Genomic DNA, 19,251 nt, shown 5'->3' with positions numbered 1-19,251 from the left:
ATAAATGCAGGCAATGAGAGCAGAGCGCTACGCTATAAACAGGCACTAATATAATAACAAGCAAAGAGAGCAGAGCACTACGATACCAGGTGATCAGGGAGACCAGGGAGCGTGGGGGAGCGACCGCTTCTGCACGAGTCAGGACGGTCACGGTCTACTCATCCACTCATGAATCCATCCATTGACCCTATCACTCATCCATCTATCATTTCACTCCTTCACACATCTATTCATCCTTTTGTCCATCTACCCTCCCTTTCACTCACTCATCCATCCTTACATCCACCCTTTCACTCATACGTCCATTCCTCCACCCTTGCACTTATCAATCCATCCATAATTTCACTCATTCACCTACCCACCCATCATCCACGCAACCATCCACCCAAATCCACCCACCCACTCATCCATCCTTTCACCCACCCACCATCCAATCCACTGATCCATCCTTTCACCCACCCACTATCCACCCACCCACTCATCCATCCATCCATCTTTTCACCCACCCACTCATCATCCATCCATCCTTTCACCCACCCACTCTTCATCCATCCATCCATCCTTCCACCCACCCATCATCCATCCATCCGTCCTTCCCCTCATCATCCATCCATCCTTCCCCTCATCATCCATCCATCCTTTTCCCTCATCATCCATCCATCCATCCTCTACCCACCCACTCATCATCCATCCATCCTTCCCCTCATCATCCATCCATCCTTCCCCTCATCATCCACCCATCCTTTCACCCACCCCCTCATCATCCATCCATTCCCTCATCATCCATCCATCCATGCTTTCACCTACCCCCTCATCATCCATCCATCCACCCTTCTCCTCATCATCCATCCATCCACCCTTCCCCTCATTATCCATCCTTTCACCCTCCCCCTCATCATCCATCCATCCATCCTTCCCCTCATCATCCATCCATCCATCCTTCCCCTCATCATCCATCCTTTCCCTCATCATCCATCCATCCTTTCACCCACCCATCCATCCTTCCCCTCTATCCATCCCCTCATCCATCCATCCCCTCATCCATCCATCCTTCCCCTCATCCATCCATCCATCCCATCCATTTATCCTTCCCCTCATCCATCCATCCATCCATCCATCCATCCATCTCCTCATCCATTCATTCTTCCCCTCCATCCATCAATCCCCTCATCCATCCATCCTTCCCCTCCATCCATCCATCCATCCTTCTCCTCATCCATCATCCTTCCCCTCGTCCATCTTTCCCCTCATCCATCATCCAGCTACCCTTCCACCCATACATCCAGCTATTTACATTTTCTCTCCATCCTTCCCCTCACTCATCAATCCATCCATCCTCTCTCATTATCCATTTATTCAATCTTTCATTCATCCATTCACCCTTTCACTAATTCATCCAGCCCTTCACCAATCCCTTCACTTACTTACTCGCCCACCTTTCCATATTAATTTTGAGCTGAGCCCTTTTGAGAAGAGGCCCATCAAGAGCTTCACCCTCGCTGCAGGAGCCATTCCAGGACTGGGACAGAAGCCACCCAGGGCAGAGACAGGATCCACCACAGGGGGGAACAGAAGCCATCACAGGTGGGGGTGGACTGGAGCCACAACATGGGGGGGACTGGAGCCATCACAGGCGGGGGGTGGACTGGAGCCACCACATGGGGGGACAGGAGCCATCACTGAGGGGAGGGCAGGAGCCATCACAGGAGAGGGAACAGGATCCACCAGGGTGGGCACAGGGGTGGGCATGCAGTATTCTAGTATCATCTTGGGCTCCTCGCCCCCTCCTGCACAAGACAACGATGTCCAAAATGCCATCCCCCACTGTGATGTACAGTACTTACAGGAGATACTCTAAGAGAACTGATTGTCCTCCATACTTTGTTCATCAGTGTGGGTGCGATTGTGCCATTTCTTTATTGTATTACATTATAGACTGCATGTTTGAAGAACCGAGGTCTGCTTACAATTTAGTGACAGTAATTATGCTCTGTGAAGAGAACCACGTGCTGCCTCTGTGTAATCAGGGGTGTAATCTGGCCGAGTCTAGGATGTTTGGGGCCCTGGGTAGAAATGGAATGTGTGAGCCCCCCTCTAAATAGCAGAGACATGATGCATTCAGGGCTGTTTGGATGTGAATAGATGTCGCTGCTCCTGAACCTGCAGCCCCTCCCTCTCAGTCACCTTCGAAGCACCTCTTAACAGGTCATCAAGGGCTGGAGGTGTGAGGGTTGCCATCCCGCTGGGCCTCTCCAATGCTGCGGGGTATCTGAGTAGCCTTGGTGCAGCATCGGAGTGAAGAAGGGAGGTGGGTGCAAGCTGTGCCGGCTTTAGGGCGGGGCAACCGGTGCCCTGTTAAAATGACGGACAAATGGCGTCCGTTATAGATTCCTTCACGGACAACGGACAGACGGACGAAATTACGGACTGTCCGTGAAATTTACGGACGGTTGGTCACCCTAATTTGTTGTGCCGTTCATGAAGTGAGTGTAGTTTGTTGTGGTTTCCAAACACAGGAGTTGAAAGGGTGGCAGAAGAAAGGGAGTGAAGCCAGAAAGGGGGGCAGGGGGAAGGCGGAGTCCCGAGGCGACTAGTCTGGCAACTAACTCTCGCATTCACTTTTCAAAACTCTTCCCCAAAGACTTTGGCAACAAGGGAAAATGTGATAACAAATCTGTTCTGTACTACTTAATTAGTAACAAACAGACTGCCTTTTAAAATATCTTATGGGTTAAGGCACCTGCTGCAGAGATCTTTATAATTCCAGTACCCAACAAATTCCAGCGCATGATAACAGTAAGATAACTTCAGAGGTACGGTAGGTGCACTCAGAGAAAAGAGTGTTCATTCCAGTGACGGGTTCGACATATCATAAAATAGCATGGAGGGTGAATGTGCCTGCTTCACAGCACTAGTGACTAAGTGTAACATGCAAATTACAGATTTGTATTTACATGGAGACAGCGCAGTTGTTGACTCTTTTTTTCTACAACATTTCCTTGTATTAACTGTAGGTCACAAATTATAATCTTTGTAATATAGCTCTGTGAGTTATGAACTGGCATCAAGAATCTGCATGCAAACTGCAAGGCATATTGGAAGAAAACGGCAACTACAATAAAGAAAAGTCCCACTTGACCTGTATTGATTCCTATATGCCACACAAGCGCTTATGGTTCTGATCCCCAAATGGAATTGCACCCAATATGCAATATCATTTGTCAAACATAATTCATTCTTATATCTTGTATTTTGTCATACTTGTTAACATCAATCATCACATACCAAAATAGTCCACATGTACATTTGCATAATTTTAACAAGTTGTTCCATAGATTACTTTGAATGGAATCTATCACAGCAAATCATTTTTAGACATGTTCCATATATTAACATCAAAGAAACCCCCGCACAACAATCCACTCACTCCTACACACATCCACAATCACTACCTATCATACACTACATTCACACACTGACCCAGCCATTCTACACATACACAATACAAAATACAATGGAAAAACGGTTTTGATTTTTGGCCGTTGTAGTGTTGTGAGCTGGAATCACTCTTCAAAAGCAGCCAACGCATCTTTCGGTATGGGCATTGAATTCGCCCAATCACCTTCTTCAGGACCACGCAACAATACAACTGCTATGGGGAATCTAGAGAAGACAGACATCAATGGGGAGTCAGAACCAGTATTTTAAGAACAGTTTCCTAAAAAAAGGAGGAATACAAGGTTCTATTGTATGTCACCACTACGGTGGATCCAAATACTCTGAAGATGAAGATCAGAGCACACCAATGTGGGATATGAGAATCACCCAGGCTTACCACCAAGTGCTCAGTCTTCTCTTTATAGTGCATGTAGCTGTTTCAGAGAAGATTTATTTTCAAAACTGATCATGGCAATTCATCAGGACTTGCATCCTAATCTACATGTGATTTGAGTCGCCAGAGGATGCACTATATATTAATCTTACCCAAAGGGATTCACACAAGTATGTAGTATACCTTCAGGATTAAAAACCGACCATATAAGGGGGGTTGCTCTACCCCAACAGTAAGTGGCAGAGAAGACGCTAGCTGGCATATAAGCAACAGTGATCAGCGAACGACCTGCAGCATCCTCTGCCACCATGGAGGCATATATTGTGCATCTTCTGGCAACCAAAATCACGAGTAGATTAGTAGATGAATTGCCATGATCAGTTTTGACAATAAATAGTGAAGACCCCATCTTTTAAATATCACTTCCTGAGCTAGTTTGGATCCTTGTATTAATTCCTAGCCAAATATTACTTTTTAATGATAACAAGGGAACCCACATTTTAAATGAATTTGGGTATCCCTTAGTTATTTTTAACTACACATTACACCAGTCTACTCACAGTCTCACACCTTACACTGCATTGCTCTCTTCACATAGACAAAAACAAAAGAGCTCTGGCAAAGTGCCCTGTTGTGGGGCCCGCTCGGCAATGCAACATCGACTCAACGAGGAGCTGCCTGATGATGAATCATGACACCCATCTCGGTGTGTGAGGACCCTTACTCCTGAGAATTAGATCTCCGGATCTGGTGTCTTGGGTTACCCCCACCTATTCCGTTCCTTTCTTTTTTTCCTTCCCATAAGAACTGCATACTCTTTTGACCTACACAAATTAGACACTGCTATTTCCCTTTGGGAATTGGAGTGGCCAGACACAGGAGGAGTCGACAGTGATCCAGTGGACAACTCAATAACCTCCTGAGGCTTTTCAAAACGGATTCTGTTTCATAAAGCAGCACCAGTTCCTGTAATGAACAAAGGTTTGTTTTTTTATAAATCCTGTCTGGAATGCAATCATAGGGATGGTGGTCTGCTATGTTCCCTGTAAAGTGCACGCAAGAGTGCACAAGTAGTCTCTTTGTTGAGCCACCCATTGGGATTATCGAACTGTACAAAAACATCAGCCTAACAAATCCAAAGAGCACTGTCTGGAATTTAGACAAGAGTGTGGAGTACTCACTGTGTTGCTGAATCTGTACGCCACCCTGTCACGACAGACCAGAGTGCACCTCTCAGCTGATGTGTATACATAGTACCTTGCATCAGATGCTTCTTTTTGTTGTTGCTCAAGTCCAGAAGACTGTCTGTTATTGAAAAGTTCCTGCTGTGTCGGTGAGGCCACTGGCCACCAAGCTTTTCCATTGTTATTTAATTGCCTCATACCAGGCGTGCCACCTTCACCAGCTTGATAAGAAAAGTTTTGCATGTGTATGCCTGCCTGCATCAGGACACCCACTCATCAATGGCCACACAGCGATTACTGATCACAGTTGCAGTGATGCAAGTGCATCTCATTTTAGGTAGTACTTTTCTGTATTTTTTATCGTTCTGTGTTTTTAGTAGACAAATATATGTATTTCCTGTGTACAATATTGAACCCAACTGGGAAATGCTATTGTATTTTGATGCCGGTCGATATATCTTGCTCCTTGCAAAGAAGGTCACAGAGCCAGGTAATGTTAGCTTTAGGGACTTCAATGTATTTATTTAGATCAATGTTGAGGGTCAGGCTTATGGTGTTAGGATTACAAAGGTTATTTACTTAATAAAGTATTCTCTCCAATTTAGCAGATCTACATGGGCAGAGAACAAAATGCCAACCATTAGCTACAGTAAACAGTTAAGATTATCACAGAAGCACTTTTCTCACCTGGTCTTTGGGCCTACTCATACAGCTGTCAATACGCTTAATGTGATATCTGCTCCTCTTAACATAATTTTAGCTACTGCGAATTGCCACATCACTTGTACGGTATAATGTGATTGAATTCACCTTCTCCGTACCATGGATACTGAAGGTTATGGATCCCTCAAAACACATAATGAGTTCTAGGTCTTGCAAAAAACTTGTCCTATTCTCTTTCAACGCTCAACTAACTACCAACTGGATAACAACAGTTCAGCAGTTATGTTTTGGGATGACAACACTTTTGACAACCATATCCAGTTCAAATCCCTTTTATCTCCTAAATGTACCAGAAAAACCGTCTAGCAATTGAAACAAAATCCATAGAAACAAACGAAACAATAATGGAAAGACTATGGAAGAAATCTGAAAACATACTGACAAACAGAATTGATAAAGCCAACATCAAAAAACACTAAATGCTCCACTACTCCCAATAAGGTGAGTAAGCTCTTCAGGATGACAATAATATATCTTGACCCTTTAATTAACATGAATTAGCAACCCCAGGTTTGGACTGATTGGCTGGTGCTATCAATTAAATCAGTATATGGTACCAAGGAGTTTTAAATCAAGTTGATGAGGAGCCGATGGATTTAAGGGGTTAAGCAGAACATATGAAAAAGTCATCAAATATAAGAAACATAATTTAAAAAACAGAAATTAATGAAAAATGTTGACCGTTATTAAATAAGTACACAATGAGCTTTCTCTAGCCGGTGATTGCAGTTCTTTTTCATGCTAGAAGAGCAAATCGTACAACTGTTGGGATCCTGCACAATGAGAAGTTTAGGTATTTAACATCTTGTTTAAAGTTAGCATTGTTTACGCCCAACTAGAATCCACTCCCTACTCAGCTCCATCTTTTATTGTTCAGGAAATTTCAACTTGAAAGATTATCCTGGACCTTAAGAACTCTAAGGATTGAAGTGGAGCTAAGATCCCGGACAACATGGCAGCTCTCTAAGGGCCAGATGTAGGTAATTCCTATTTACCGACTCTTAAATACCGACTCATACCGAATCGGTATTTAAGAGTCGGTAAATAGGAAGGAGGCAGATGTAGGTAAATAATTACCGAATCTGTAAGAGTCGGTATTTACCGATTCTGTAATTACCGAATCGGTATTTGCCATTGATTCCTATGGGCCTTGAAGCCCATAGGAATCACTGGCAAATACCGATTCGGTAATTACAGAATCGGTAAAAATACCGAATTGCCAAGGGGGACAGGGTGTCACTTTGACACCCTGTAGCACCCCAGTTTTTGCCTTTTGTACAATGTGACACACATACATGCCCTTAGGGCATGTATGTGTGCCACATGGCACTGTTTAAAAAGCAAAAAAAATGCTTTTTAAATGGTTTTCTTAATTTACCACCAACTACTAGTTGGTGGTAAATTAAGAATTCTTAAACCCTTGTAGCACTGAAAACAGTGCTACCTACATCTGAAATTACAGAATCGGTAATTTTACCATTTCGGTATTTTACCGAATCGGTAAAATTACAGATTCGGTAAAATTACCGATTCTGTAATTTTACATGCCCCTACATACCAATGTCCAAATACCGGTCGGAAACGGACGAAAATCGGTATTTTCGGCCGTTTCCGACCGGTATTTGGACACCTACATCTCAATGTAAATGAGGCCCTGCCAGTGTGCAGTGAAGGGGCCTCCTCCTTTTGACATCTAGGGGGGCCACCTCAAAATAAGAGGTACCCTGCTCACAGGGGGCTGTCCCCCATCTTTCAGGCCTGGAACACATTGATTGCTGGGGTAGCGGTGCTGTCATTCTGGGACCGCTGCGACCTGGCTCCGAGACCGCTGACTTACCCACATGGCTGCACAACTGGCGTAGTTGTTCGACTGGTCCCACTGCCACTGCAACTGAATCCAGGAGACGGCGGTCGAAGCCCTTCAGCTACCCAGAACCCACCAGTGGCTGAGAGAAGACAGCTCCGCCCTGGGCCCATGACCATCTCGTGCCCCATGCACGGCAGATGACCTGAGGACAGAGGAGGCCTCAGAAGGCTCAGGCATCTTCTTTGGCCCAGATACAGCCTTAGAGGAGCGTGGTGCTCAAAGACTTCACCAGCAGCTGCCTGACCTTGCTCATTATGCCGCAGAAGTGCTGCAGGGATTCTGGGGGTCTAAAAGCCCATCGACAGGGGCAGAATGAGATGCCGGCGGCCTGCATCCTTCACTCTTGCTGTCGGCGTCCTTCACTCTAGCTGCCGGCTCCCTACTGGAGATGAGGGGGCAGAGACATTTTTCCACAGGCCTGGGGACCTTTCCCCTCCCCCTGCATTCCTACTCAGCTGGCCAAGTCTATCAGGGCAGCAGGGACCCTTCCCCTTCCCACAGGGGATTGTAGTACACTGGATGCAGTGACTTGTCTCACTTTCCTTCACATGGACATGGCCACCCACCCCTGAGACATTTGAGGGGCCCTTGCATCCCGGAGGTGCACCTACAAAGCCTGTACATCGGGATTGTGGGGGCCTACCTGCTCTATGCCTAAAGGGGCACCCCATCACTGCTCCTGACCAGGGGGAGCGTCTACCCCCCCTTCTTTGTGACAAGCCCAAGCTGGCATCCCTCCCACCCTGGTCTGGATTGCCTGCTGGGGCCCTGCCCCCCATTGCACCCATTGTGTGGTGCTGCTTCTTGACCACTACGTATCGCCTTGCTCACCCCTTCAGCATGTTGAAGTCTACCAGACAGCTCCTCTTCACAGAGGCAGTGACGGGGAAGCAATCTGAGTCCGGGAAGGATGCGAATCCCTCGTCGGACTCTGCCCTGGATGTCATCCTGAGGGAGCTTGGAACACTCAAGATTACACTCTTAGAGGTAGTGGAAAGTACCTCAGAGACCTCTGCAAACATGTAGTAGAGCATTAGCCAGGACATTGCCTCTTTCAAATCCAGCCATCTCCTTATATTTTGGAGTCCTTTCAGATATATTATGAGGTCTTCTGCTCCTCCGAGGCAGTGAGCACCCTGGACAACATTGAGGGCTCTCTGTCTCGCAAAACGATCCCTCGCCTCACGACCAACCAGGGCTTGGCCTTACAGGCTTATTTCACCCCGTAAGAGATCCTGGAGGTGAACGACGATCTGCCTTATGGCTAAGCCTCGGGGTTGGAAGGTTACCTGTGTGAATACTAGAAGGCCAATAAGGATATGCTGGCTTCATTGTTATGCAGGGTAGCGACTCCACCCCAACCCTTCCTCTCTGAAGCCAACAAGGCATCTATCACTTTTGTCCCTAAACCTGGCAAGGACCACTGAGCTGTTCCAGTTACCGCCTGATCTCCCTGTTAAATGTCGACATGAAAGTTTATGCTAAGGCACTGGCTAATAGACTCAAGCAGGTGATACCCTTTTTGTTACACATGGACCAGGTTTAGTTTGTCCCCCACCACACCTCGGCGTCCCATCTGCGCCTTTTTTACACATCCTCTGGAGGGTTATTCAGGATCGGGATGAGAAACTGGCAGTGTATCTAGACACCGAGAAGGCATTTCACAGGGTCGAGTTGGATTACATTTCTCATTGCTGCTACACTGCAGGTTGGGCCTGGTGTTTCTGGCTCGTATCTGGTGGCTGCACTACCATCTCAAGGCTGTTATCACTTGCTATGGCCATACCTATACCCCCTTTGTAGTCTGTCGGAGCACTCGTCAGGGCTGTCCTTTGTCCCCCCTTCTTCTTATCCTGGCCCTGAAACCCTGACTATTGCAACCTGCACTTCCTCTGACATACACAGAATTCCCCTCCCCAGCTAGGAACACAAGCTGACTCTGTATGCTGATGATATCCTGGTTACACTCACTCACCCAGCTGTGTCCCTCTGAGACAATATCTCTCTGATCTCACACTTTTCCTCTGTTTCAGGATACAGGATATACTGGAGTAAGAGCGAGGTTCTTCCCCTTATGAGTTCCACACTACCGGTCCTCCTTGCAGGCATCTCCTTTCATGGGTCTCCCTCCTCCGTCCGAGAGATCTTGGCATAGAGGTCACACCAGATCTCGGCCTCATGGTGAAAAAGCAATCTGGACTCCATCCACTCGAGCTTTCAGGCTGATATGGCACACTGGCTGCAGCTGGGTCTTTCTCTCTGGGGTGCCACACAGGTTTTGAAAATGAAAATGAGGCTTCTTTTGAACTATGTGTTTCACATGCTTTCTTTACGCATCCTTGCTGCCTTGGAGAAGACCCAACAAACCTTTCTGTGGAGCAGCTGGAAGTCACGGTTGAGCTCTACATGGCCACTGAACAGGGTGGCCTTCATATTCCAGGCATGCTGGGCTACTAGCTGGTGTCCCAGTTGGGGCCTCTTTGATACATTATTTATACCACCTTGGGTATGGCCAGCTGGGTACCACTGGAATCCTCTCTTTGAGCCGTCTCTTGGGACTCTGTCTGTTGTACACAGGGACAGCATAACCCAAGCTGCTAATCTCTCACTCTATTCTTGGGACCACGCTCCATGGCTTAAGGTGCACCAACTGCTAGGGGTCCACACCTCCATCTATGCGCAGGCTTCTCTGTAGTGTAATGCCTCTTTACTAATCAGAGGATCGGTCACCACTGGCCAGAGTTGGCATCTAGGGGGATACTCCACCTTTCTGACCTGGTTCGGGATGGGGATTACAAATTGTTTCCTGAAGTTAGGGAGCAGCACAGTCTTCGGGTGGGACATTTTTGGGCTACCAATGACTGCAATGTTGACTCACCCAAGCCTTGTGGCTCCTTCCCCAACTAGAACTATTCTCCTCCGCAGGGCTAGACTATCTTTGGAGAAAGGGTACCTACAAGGGGTATACCTGATTTTGGTGGACTGCCTCTATTCTGCTCCCCTGACCCACTCCCTTAGGGAGTGGCGGACAGTCTGGTTGCAGATCCAGTACTTGGAGGCAGACTGGGGTGAGTTTCTCAAGGGTCATCATGATCGCTGCCTTAGGGAGGCCTGTCTTTTAGTTACTTTAAAGTCTTTAAAGTGCTGCGCTGCTGGCTTTGGCCACCGCTCCGACTTTGTAGATCTTCTCTTTTTCTGTCTGCCACATGCTCGAGGTGTGGCTCTCTGGAAGGTGATATTGTCCATCTCCTCCGTGACTGCCTATTCGTCCTCTATCACTGCCAACATTGGGCAAATGGTGCCTCACACCGGGACTCTGGAAGCTCAGACTGCTCTTTTGCATGACTTGACTTTGTCCAAAGCCCAGCCATCATGCATCAACAGTCCAAATGGCTGACCTCGGCTTTGGCTACTGCCAAGAGCTGGATTCTGAGGCTTTGGAGGAAACCTGCTTGTCCGACCCCAGAGGACTGGCTGTATGAGTTATTTCAAGCGGCCTCTTATGAGTAGATACTTGCCTGACTCATTGACCACTCTCATAGAGTCTTGGACACATGTGGGCCTTTTCTTCACAACCCCTGACTGTCATATACTGCCTGAATGGTTCCCCCCCCGCCTCTCCCCGGGTTAGGTGCACATGACTTAACCTCCCATGCCCTCACGCTTGAGCTCGGCCTGGCCACCCTGGTCCGTGTTTGCCTCGCTCCCGGGCGCGTCCAATCTTACTCCCCGGACGTTTGGTGCGTCTACCCCAATTTCAAGTATTGCATGATTGGAAATCCCTGCCTCCCCCGTCCAACCCCCTGACCTTTTATACGTCCTGCTGAGGGTTGCCCGTGCCACTACTTCCCGCCCCATGGCCCACACCCTTCCCCCACGGAGACACCTAGAAGGACTGTGCTTTATAACCCTATCTCCCCCAAACCCATCTTTGTTTTCTTTCTCACTCCTCTCCCAGACAGCTCCCAGGTATGGCCTTTTCCCTCATCCCCTTCCCCGCCTTCCCTTTCTTCTTCTCCCTGCCAACCACTCCCACTGCACTGGTTGCCATGCCCCCTCGATTGGACTCCAATCCTCCGTCAGCCCCGGGGTCCTTTCAATGTTTTTCATATTGCTGTGTTATACCACGTTGCATTTTGGTTGTGCTTATGTCCCTAGTCACGAAGGTTATCTGTGCTTATACTATGTATCATCCTTGTTTCCTTCAATAAACAAAGTATCAAATCGAAAACAAACCATGAACTCTAAGGCTTGTGGCCCCAATGGATCGTCCACTTCATTAATTGAGGAGCCAGTGGCTCATTGGGTGCAGTTGCTTACAGCATTATTTCATGCTATATTCAAAACTGGCAAGTCCCCCAAATATGAAATGGTGCAGTCTTAGTTATGGTAGTCAAAAAGAACCATGTGAACTTCTCAGTTATTATCTGCTTCGATCAATGCTATGCCCTCCAGCTAAAATATTCACAATAGTCCTTGCGTGGCATTTGCTGGAATGGGTGGACCTCCACAAGGTTCAGACTGGGTTTTGGATAAGGACAAAGCTGTCCTCTAAATCAGTTCCTGGTGAGAGGGAATACTGAATTGTGTATTTATGGAATTTTCCACGACATTTGATACTGTACGTTGAAATAAGCTGTGGGAGAAGATGATAACTTGCAGAGCGCCTGGATGATTGGTCCACATTAAAAGAGAGCTATATAGCAACACATGGTCCACACTTAGGGTTGAATGCATACAAAGTAAGCACTCAGACCGTGCATATAGCCATTTGGTGTCTGAAAAGGGCTGCAGGCTTGCCCCCTTATTGTTTAATATCTACTTGAGTGATCTTGCAAAGAAAGAAAGAAAGATGTCCTCCAAAGTTGAGTGGAGAGCATGTTACAATTTACAACAACATATCATTGGATTGCAGCTGGACCAAGGCCTGACCTGGACCCCATTGTTTGTTGACAAGAGATTACTTGTAGTAGCTATTGCTGTGGCATTTGCAAAGTTCAATCTAAACCATGGTAGTTACTCGTTCTTAGGATACAGGATGGCATATATGGCCGCGATACGACCTCCTTCAGTGTAAGGGGCGGCAATGAGGTTGCCCTTGAGTAATATAGGTTTTAATGAACTTAAAGCTCGATTTGCAGGCATATGCTGGGCCTATGTAATCGGTTCCATCGGAGGCAATTATCCTAGCACTGTATTTGAGATCTGCTTTCTGGCTGCCTACTTGATTTACAGTATTGCGAATCACAGGCTACTCCTGACACACTGATACACTTTTAAATTAAATTAAAGAAGACCAAATGAATTCGAACAATCCTGCTGAGTTTAATTTTGGAAGTTCTTTGATTAAGTTCAGTTATCAACAGCCATTTATATTTAAACATCAATTAAAAACCCTTGTGCAAGCAGCTTTGAACAAAGAGTCTAGGTTTGCTGACTTCTCTTTGGTGAAAGGCCATTTTTGTGATGAATAATTATTTTTTCAATTCTGTAGCCGAACAGCCATAACTTTTGCAGGGGTTGACACACGAAGTATGGCAAATGTATATGATGTATAGACTGAGTGTTTCTTTCAGCTGTGAGGGCTTGGGCAGGTATAAACAGGATGAGAAGGTTGTGTTTGCTTTGTGGCTCTGTGGCACAGCCACAGTAAGATATGCTTTTGAATTGCCATACCTTGTCAGGGTTGCAACATGATCTTATCTTGCCTTTACCAGCTACCTAAGATGTAGCACTGAATGATGCTTGGCATATGATTTAAAGATCCAACTAAGATTCTCACTAGGGATGTATTACACTAGTCACGTGTTTGTTTAGTGGCTTACAATTATTAGGGGAAACAGCTGAGTTAATGTAATATGTGTGTCTATGGGAATGCTCTAGTTGAATTATGATTTTGTTTATTTTAAATTTTGTAAACTGTGGTTTGACTAACAGATGTCATCATGGTTTAATAGCCTGCACGTATTTTTTTTAAATATATCAAAAGTTAGATATTTGAGGATACACAGACGTCGTTGCCTTTCCCATGGAAATATTTGAACGTTTCAGCAGAACGGCACGTACTTGTTTTCCCATCCAGGGGGGGTGGAGGTTTAGTGTTAGGGGAGCTTTGTGTTCTTCAGATGCTGTTTTCTCTGGCCCTGAAGGGCAGATTTGCTCTATTGTGGTCTCTTTGTGCTCCCGGTGGCTAATTGTAGCCACAAGGAGCAGTTTCTTTAACCATCCTATCATCTAGATCTTACCTTTGGTTGGGAGCTGGGTTTTGTTGCTCTCACACAAGATCTGTCCTCTGCATGGTCTCCTTATGCTCTCTCCCCCTTGGGGGGCATCTTACACAGCCAGCAAGCCACACACCCTCCCTGCCCCACTCACCAGAACCCACAGCCTCCTGCTCAGTGGAGTTATGACCAGTCCATAGAAGTCCCAGGTTAACCATCCAGGTTCCCCAGAAGGTACTTTCCATCAATTGTCCATCAGAGGACATAAGGGGTCCTGCACCGCTAGTCCTGGAGAGACTCTCCCCAGTCGTGGTTACCAGCTAAAGTCAAAGTCACAAAGTCTATCCTTCCAGAGGTTCAGTAGTCCTCTTAAGTTCAGCTGGGTATTATTCCGGCATCACAGATCTAGCATCTTCTCAAAAGTCTCTCCATTATGCAGGGGCTTTTAAGTAGGATAGGAAAGTTATAGAAGCCAGGTGCACAGTCCAACAATTAGGGTGCCACATCATCACTCCAATATTGTGCCAACTATCCAGCACAGCATTCTGGGACATTTCAGCATGATGACATCAAGTGGTCTGTGGAGAGAGCTTCCCTAAGAACCTTAGTTCTGCCCCCAACTGACACAGCTGCCTGGTGCCTTCCCACAAAACTTCAAAGGGTAGTCCTCCTGTGTTTGCCTATAACAGTCTGGCCTTCCTCTTTTGTTGCTATGGGCTTGTGTTTTCCTAGCTTACACATAGTGTGAGGAGTTACTTATCACATGCAGATTTATTCACTAGCGCTTCCTTCCAGGTGCTGGGCCAAACACTGTTAATGGCTCTACTGTGTGGGTAGACCTTTACAAAGGCCCGGAATCTGATTTTGGCTGAACCAGGGAAATAGGACAATTCCTAAAGTGCCAGTAAGAGTACAGCTTTCATAAAAATGACAGTGGATCTACACTAGGTCTACTTGTCTACTCCAGTATTGAAAACTCACTGGACCCTGTAGGTCCATACCATGAATGTCCACTCATATTACAAAGCCTACCCCAGGTCAGCACCAATTCTTCAAGAGTCCTTTTTTAAATGGACTATCTGTGACCACCAGCAGTAGTTAATATATAAATATATATGTATATATTTCACCACTGGGAAATATATATATCTATATCCATATATATATATATATATCTATATCTATATATATATATATATATTCACTGAAAAAACCATTGGTTTTACACACGTTATAGTTAGGAACTAGCATTTACAAAACCTATGAAATTCACTGAAAAAACCATAGGTTTGACACCAGTTATAGTTAGCTGGAAATTTTACTGATATAAAACCAATGAAATTCCACGTTATAGTTAGTTGGACTCACTATAACTTGCGCGTGTAATGCACTGCTGATGACGTCACATATTACATCACTCATGAAATCACTGATGACACCATCCAGTGAATGTGTGTCTTTCTGAAAAATAAATATGTGTTATATATGTATATATTATTGAATATCTTAGTGAATACATATATTACTGAGTAGTGCTTAAATATTTAAATATATGTATTAGTGTTTCACTTTGTGTATAAGTGCCTGCATGGGTTGGTGAGTTGCTACATGTGTATGTATATAGGTTATTAGATGTTTTTCTTAGTATCAGTATGAGTGTTTGCATGGTTTGGTGGGGGTATTACTTACTACATAGATGCAAGAATGGCTGAGTCTCTGTTTGTATGTGTTTTGAAGACAGCATATGTGCAGGACTGTATGGGTGGATTAGTGTGTATATGTCTGTGTTAGTGAGTGAATGACTGTCTTATTAGTGTCTTTATCAGTAACTACATATGTTTTAATGTAGTATATGTAAATATTGATGTATATAAGTGAGTATATGTGAGAGTGAGGGATTGTAAGAGTTCCTGTTTAAATTAGTATGTGTTTCTATAAGTGATTTTTTAAGAGAGTAAATATGTGTAAGTTTCCTTAGAAGTAAAGTGGTAGTGTGTGTATAGCTGTTTATGCAAATAAATGGATGTTTAATAGTTTATTTGCATGTGTGAGTATATGTGTGAATAACTTTTGGATGACTGTCGGTGTGTAACAGGATGTGTAGGTGTATCACTACATATGATTAGTGAATATATGTATGAGTGACTATATAGAACTATTGGTGAATTACTGCATGTGTATATACATGGTGGAATTATTGAATTTGTTGTTGTAACTGGTATGAGTATCTCCATTTTTTTGAACATTTTAGTTTCTATTTTTGAATATATGTTTCAAGGGTTAGATTACAGTGAAAGGAGGTCTGTCACTGTGTCACAAGGATGGTGTCATCAGTGATGTCATGAATGATGTAATATTTGACGTCATCAGCAGTGCATTACACGCGCAAGTTATAGTGAGTCCAACTAACTATAACGTGGAATTTCATTGGTTTTATATCAGTAAAATTTCCAGCTAACTATAACTGGTGTCAAACCTATGGTTTTTTCAGTGAATTTCATAGGTTTTGTAAATGCTAGTTCCTAACTATAACGTGTGTAAAACCAATGGTTTTTTCAGTGAATTTTATAGGTTTTTTAAAGGCTACTTCCTAACTATAAAGTGTTTAAAACCTATAGTTTTTTCAGTGAATTTCAAAGGTTTTTTAAATTCGAATTATTAACTATATTTTCAATGTATTCTATAGTTTTATCATAGAATTTCGAGAAATGTTTTTATCGGATTACAACGTTTTCTTTACTGTCAGAATTGTTTTGTGAAAGTCTGTACCTTGCCTTTTTTTCAACGCATTAAAATTTGTCTATAAATAAAAATAGCCTTTCTAAACTTTCGTGCACGACCCGGTGTGCGCACTCTCGGCAACAGTTCTCAATAAAATGGATAGCGCATTTCCAAGCTTTCGTGCGCGACCGACTGCGCGCACCCGCCTATATATTTCGTGAAAACTTTGCAATCTGAACTTATTGAATTTCTTCATAGACCCATCAAAGAACTTATAATACGTCAAAGAGACTAAACCTAGGCTTCTTTTTTAATATTATGAAAATTTTCATTAAATGGAGCCGATTGTCTTTTTAAACTTTCGTGTGTTACCGAATGTACACACCTTGGTATTTAAAAAAAATATATAAAAGGTTTTATACTTTAACAATTGTATGCTTGAATCGAGCTCAAAAGATATATTAAATCCAAATATGTTTGAATTTACTTCTTTTCACGTTTTGAAACTTCGCTGAATTAGACCGCTACTTCCAAATGACGTACGTGACTAGATACTATCACCGCGTACACGTCCTCAGACGCGCATGTGAAGTCATGTGACTTGAAAACAACACTTCCAATTGGTTCTTAGTAGTTTCTATTCTGCAATTTACATGGAGGACTCCACCCACTTCCCTCACTATCTTTTGTACTCTCAAAAGAGAACAACGTTCAACATCCTTCGGAAGACTTTGCTGAAATGGCTGCCGCCCCGCATTCATCTTCCGAATCTGAAGGAAATGAGCGACTACCTTTAAAAAGAAAAAAGGAATCTTTTATTTGGCAATTTTTCACTTATCCTGAAGAACAAAAGAAAGTTAATGCGCCAAAAGTTACCTGCACGATATGCAATAAGGTTCTCTCAAGAGGAAATCCAAGAAAAAAATATTCCTTTTCCATACATACCATGGTGCGGCATGTCAAACAAGTGCACCCTGTTGAATTTGCAAAGGCATCGACAAGAGCCCTGGCCACGCTATTACCATCAGAGGTGGCCAGCACATCTTCTGGTGGACGACCTGTATCTCCATCGAGTGCTGTGATGGACTTGAGACCATATCTTGCAAAGGTGCACATGAAATGCAACGAGTGTGGAGAAATTCTTCTGTATGGAGAGCAGAGCCTCATTCTTACTAAACTAAAAATTGAGAGTCATAAATGCCCCGAGAAAAGATAAATTTCTTCATTTCATTTCGATCCTGTGTCACACATGAAAATGTTGTTGCAAGTTTAAAAAATCAAACACAACATAACACTTGTTTTAAAAAAAAAAAAAAGTTCTTTTCAGAACTAACTCATTGTACGAAAAAGAGCTCCAGGAGCATACTATAAAGGGGGTTTATCTCTGCTTTTTTGGCTTTCGTTCGTGCGCGACCGTGTGCGCGCACTCGCCTATATATTTCGAGAAAACTTTACAATTGCAACTTATTAAATTTCTTCATAGACCCATCCAAGTTCAACGATAAGATCGAGATCAACGGATTGCTCATTATCACTCATGGTTAATGTTGTCATTATCTTTAAAGAAAGAGAACAACAATGAGATGTTGCAGAGTAAGAGACAAATCTCAGAGACTATAATAGTAAACAGGACTCATCTCTTTTTAACCTTGGATAAGCCTCACCAACTCTGTGTCCCATGCTCATACTTAAATGTAAAGGGGCAGATTTATGTTAACTGGCGCATCCCCAGAGATGCACCAGTTAATGTGCACCGCTGCTCTGCCACCCATGGTGTGCCGCATTTACAATGTGGAGCACCATTGAGCAAAAACAACACAGATGCGTCACGCATCTGTGCCGCAAAAGCAGCACATTGCAGGAATCACGTCGTAAGCGCGACATGTCTACTGCAATGCACAGGAGCAAGCCACACATTGCATGGTGCATCACTCCTTATGCCTGTTTCAAACAGGCGTAAGGATTTGATTCAGCAATGCTATAAAGCTGACTCAGTGAAATCTTCTAAATTTCACTGTGTTAGTTTTACAGGGCTTTCATGCAAATGAATGCCCACCCTGCAACAAAACGCCTATATGAAACCTGACGCAGGTTTCATGTGGTGTAGAAAATGAAAATGTATATGTACATAAGCGGCATTCATTTGTGTTCACCCTCACCACTGTTGGAGTTAAAGCGAAAGTCACGGCACAGTGGCCCCGCCATCTTGCCCCCTTTTAGGCCCCATCACGAACATAGATAGCCCCACATAGCAAAACGTGATCTTATCGCCTGCCCAACTTCAGATCTGACCCCCCCCCTTTTGCTCTCATGTCCTGTCGGAATGTCCGGCTGTAGATTACAATCACATGTTACATTTGGGAGGGGAAACGACATCAGAGCGACAAATATTAGAAATATACCACACGACAGCAAAATAACAGGTTAAAACGTTTTTATTCTTGAACAAAAATATATTAAAACAACTATTTACATGACAAACGGCCGCAGCAACAAACCCACAATGCATTTCGCCGTCTACTTGACGCCGTCCCTGTCCCTCCTTCCCCAAGTAGCAATGTTGGGCTACTTTTGGGCTGCTTTCTAGTAGGGTTTTTGAGCGTCAGAAAGTCTACAAAAGCCGTCGGCAACGGCCTGGGGTGGAGAACCATTACGCGAATAGTCCGGAGGCGACACCACGCGCCAAGGCCTGTCCCCAGGATG

The sequence above is a fragment of the Lissotriton helveticus genome, chromosome 2_1 (assembly GCF_964261635.1).
Source record: "Lissotriton helveticus chromosome 2_1, aLisHel1.1, whole genome shotgun sequence".
Lineage (NCBI taxonomy): Eukaryota > Metazoa > Chordata > Amphibia > Caudata > Salamandridae > Lissotriton > Lissotriton helveticus.
The sequence above is the reverse complement of the archived record's forward strand: the minus strand, read 5'-3'. Positions refer to the sequence as shown.